Here is a 5,000-nt window from a genome sequence, read left to right as displayed (position 1 = left end):
TTAGTTTCGTGATTGAATCTCCATAATATAACTAGTCCAAAAGAACCTTGGTTCGTTCTCTCTCTCTCTCTCTCTCTCTCTCTCTCTCTCTCTCTCTCTCTTGTTTGGATGTATTTATTTGTTCAATTTATTTTCAACCAAATGATATAGCTGTTTGAACCAATCCTCAATACATAGATTACTTCAAAATTAAATTATCTTACCAAAAAAAAATTCGTTACAGTTCTTACATAATAAATAGATAATCAGAATGTCACACATACTAAAAAAAAACGTTAGGTAATACACAAGAAGAAAGAGCATTTCATATCTTAGAAATTGAATTGTTCAAAAGACTGAAACTGTTTCCTAGTAAATGTACAGAATCCACTGAAGGAAAAACATTTTATGCCTTAGAAATAGAAAGGTCAAAAGAATGAAACCTTACAAAGTAACTTTTACAGAATCCACTGTATTGTAAAAGCTGGTATTTACTAAATAAATTTACGTACAAAACGTAATTCCTACAATGTTTAAAAAGAACAGTAATTTTATTCGGAAATTCTACGTAAAATATACAATTCTCAGCCGTATTTCAGTAAAATACTGGCGATCGAATTTTTACCCCTACTTTGATATTATGTTTTACAGGTTATTGACTGTAAAATCACTATTTAACGTCAATATATTCGCTTTTAAAACAGTAAATGCCTGGCAACATTCATTCCAGGATTTTTATCGTTTTACGGCAGGTTTTTAGTAGTGTAAAGCAACTACCACAAAATCTAAGAGATTATAAAAACAGATGAGAACACTTAGCAACTTTTCCTGCTATCTCCTGAAAGAAGAAGATAATGCTTCATCGGGGCGTATTTCTCTTGGCCCTTTGACTGTTGTTATGAGACTCATTCGTCCTAATGGATACGACATTCACGTCTATTGACCCACACAGAAAACAGGGATCTTTTCGCATCCTTTTTAAAACCAATGGAACGATGTCCCCAGATGTTTTCGATTGCGGAATCCGGTTTTTTAAAGGTACTTATTAATTGCCCATTATATCTTTTAAATCGCTTTAATAAATCCACATTTTTTCTAAAAAAATATCCATCTATTAAGAACACCTTATATTATAGTAGTAGCTAATAGTCTTGTCATTTTCTAACCCGTAACCAGATACTCAAATCAGTTGTCTTTAAATATGTAGAATAAATATATCCTGGTCATTGTTTTAAAATGGTAATTATCGTTCTTAAGGTTACAACTCTTCCTTTATTAAGTACAATTTTCATGGTGCGTGAACCAAATTCAATTAATAATAACGATATTTTCCATTTGGTATTACCATCAGTGGTAGCAGTTACTACTGGTGTTGTTTTTGTGATATTATTATTATTATTATTATTATTATTATTATTAGTAGTAGTAGTAGTAGTAGTAGTAGTAGTAGTAGTAGTAGTAGTAGTAGTAGTAGTAGTAGTAGTTGTATCCTTCTTATATCTAAATGTAGCTGAAAAATATACTTTCATCATAATGAGTTTAACCTTACCTATGGCTGAAAACATTGTTTACCTGAAAAAGGTTAATTATTCATTAAATCTTTATCAAAAAAATTCAGGATCTGTCCGTAATATTATAAAATTTAACCCCCAAATGTCCAAGCAATTTCTTTATTAAGATATTCAAGATCACTTCTTTATTTATTAAAAACTATAGATATCTGGCAGCCTTTTTAGGTAATATGTGTTCTTGGAGTATAAGGCTTTTGTAATTTGGAGTATCTCGGATAATAATTAATATCTAATAATTTTGTATAGATATATAAGCCATATAAAACTTTCTCTCCTTTTAAGCAGGAATCAAGAAAAAAAAATCTTTATATAAATATATACTTGGAAATAATAATTTATATAGAACACAATTCTTGATACATTCTGAGCAATAAGATAAACGTTATTCACATGAAAGCTGTGTTGGATCTGATACCACAATATCATCATTTCTATTGGTGTTATTCCTAAAATAGTCTAAGGATTAGGTGTAATAATAAGGATAATATGTTGTTAATATATCCAATCAAGAAATGAAGGATATTCATTAAAGAAACCAAACCAGCCAATATCTACAAGTTTATACTTCCTCTCATTTCTCTTTCCAGTTCCATCAAACGATATTCCAGCAAGGGATAGCAACATCAATTAATGCATTAGAGTCTGTCTGGAGGCTTTAGAGACAAAGTTGCATACGGTGGCTTCCTGTCTCAAATGACTCATTGTATTTCATGTCTCTTATGTTTAATCGCTGTTCATGTCATTGGACGTTTTTCTGGTCGTCACTTTAACCTAATTGCCAATTGCAACGTTCTGGCTGGTAAGTGTAATTAATTTGATGGGAGATTATGTAGCTGCTTGTTGATAACAATGATAAAAAGAAATGAGAGAGAGAGAGAGAGAGAGAGAGAGAGAGAGAGAGAGAGAGAGAGAGGGAGAGAGAGAGAGAGAGAGAGAGAGAGAGAGAGAGAGATAAGTGTTTTCCAAACAAACTGTCTTGAATATTGATTTATCCGTTTATCAACAGGGCATCGCCCAGAATCAGATTATGCGGGGATGAATTTTAGAACAGAATTTTTCCGCCAATATTTATAGACACAGGAAATTCTTATGGCATTGTGAACGCTTGAGCATGCATACATACCGATACATGCCATGATACATAGCTAGACTTACAAACACAGTCTTGTTTATCTATAATTATCTGCGTATGTATGTATGTATGTATGTATGTATGTATGTATGTATGTGAGTGTGTTTGTGAGTGTTTCTGTGTCTTTGTTTGTTGCACTGAACGTGTTTTGCACACACTCGTATACTGTAACAGTTTTTATTTTTTATCTTATCATTCACTATTCACTTCACTGTTTATAGTCCAATTTGTGTTATCATGATAGCGCATGTTCTGTTGTGTTTGAATTTTTGTGATGTTCTTGCTTGCAAGTCACTGCATTTAAACTCAAAGATTGTTTAATAAACTTTAGTTTCATTCACCTTTCGCCTAAATTATAACCTAACTGCTTGTTCGCACATTGGTGACCAGCGGACTGTCCACTGCCTCCCCCCCACCATTGACCCCTCACTGCTTTGCCCTACTGCTTGAAGATTCAGCTACCCGAACCTACCTCTTCACCACCTCAATGAAACTACTACCCTTCACAAGCAGGGAAGCGTCCGTTTTGTTATTATTATTATTATTATTATTATTATTATTATTATTATTAAATGGTAAGCTACGACCCTAGTTAAAAAAGCAGGATGCTATAAGCCCAAGGGCCCCAAAAATGAAAATAGCCCTGTGAGGAAAGTAAATAAGGAAAAATTAAATATTTTAAGAATAGTACCTTCATCAAAATAAATATTTCCTATATAAAATATAAAAACTTTAACAAAACATGAGGAGGAGAAACTAGATAGAACACTGTGCCTGAGTGTACCCTCAAGCAAGAGAACTCCAACCCAAGACAGTAAAAGACAATGGTACAGAGGCTATGGCACTACCCAAGACTAGAGAATAATGGTTTGATTTTGGAGTGTCCTTCTTCTAGAATAGGTGCTTACCATAGCTGTAGAGTCTCTTCTAAACTTTCCAAGAGGAAAGTAGCCACTGAACAATCAAAATGCAGTAGTTAACCCTTGGGTGAAGAAGAATTACTTGGCAATCTCAGTGTTGTCATGTGTATGAGGACAGAGGAGAATCTGTAAAGAATAGGCCAGACTATTCGCTGCCTGTGTTGGCAAAGGGAAAGAACCGTAACCAGAGAGAAGGGTCCTATGTAATACTGTCTGGCATGTCAAAGAACCGCATAACTCTAGCGGTAGTATCTCAACGGGCTGCTGGTCCCCTGGACAATGTACTTCCAGCAAGCTGAAGTTTAGTTTCGCATCAAGGGCGTGACTCAGTCAAGCACCAAAGCAGATTATGTTCTCGCGGTGATCCCCAAGGATACTTTCCCAGAAATATCCGATTGGCTTTGCGAGAAAAGGGACACCCCAATAGCATACAATGCCTTCAAAACATAACTAATGGAACAGTATTTGCCATCGCCAGTCACCCATATAGCCAAACATTTTCAACTTTCTCAACAACTATTGGGGGCAAAAAGGCACAGCTCGCCCTCAAGGAAATGACCAGTATCACTCATGAGGTAAACCTACTTTGTGCCCTTTGGGTATGACGCTTCCCTGAACGTGTACGCACTGCCATACGCGATGCCAATATTTTGCCCACGAAGGACCCAAGTTGATGGTCGTATGGACACCCACTTCACCACCTTCCAGATCTCTTTCAACGCCTCCACTCCTGACGAAGGGAACTATTCAACATCGACCGAAACTGGCATGAATGCGGTAAGACACAATTTGGTCACCCCGAGATGTGCCAGAGAAGCATCAAAGCCACCCACCACCAACCGCTTGCTCACACCACAACCAACGACCTCTACAGCCACTCACTGAGGCCAATTGGCCGCAGTTTTACAACTGCCACTTAGGATTCGGGGCTACTACAAAGAAATATTCGAACAGTTGTCAGTGGCCAAAAAACATGCGAGTAGGCCATCGCTTCTGCCGGTGCATTCCCTGTCACATTTTTTTTTTTATTTCAGCATAATACAGGTATTGCTGAAAGATTTTTAGTAGACAGGGGAGCTTGCCACTCTCTTCTGCCAAGGCCCCTCTTCAGGACACCACGTAGTCTTTCTAAATCTGCTGACATCCAGCTGGTAGCTAACAAGGGATCTGCGATACCCATCTACGGTTACAAAAAACTCACATTATCATTTGGAAGCATCAAATATCACTGGAAGTTTCTTGTTGCTGACATCACATTGTCAACCTCCTGGTTGATGTCACTCACCAACGGCTAGTCATCTCAGACCCGTACTTATCTACACTTCTTCAACACACCCTCTCCTCCCTCCCTCTCCACATCAGTGAACCCACGGATGAATACGCCTACCTTTTCACGTC

The sequence above is a fragment of the Palaemon carinicauda genome, chromosome 14, assembly GCF_036898095.1.
Source record: "Palaemon carinicauda isolate YSFRI2023 chromosome 14, ASM3689809v2, whole genome shotgun sequence".
Lineage (NCBI taxonomy): Eukaryota > Metazoa > Arthropoda > Malacostraca > Decapoda > Palaemonidae > Palaemon > Palaemon carinicauda.
The sequence above is the reverse complement of the archived record's forward strand: the minus strand, read 5'-3'. Positions refer to the sequence as shown.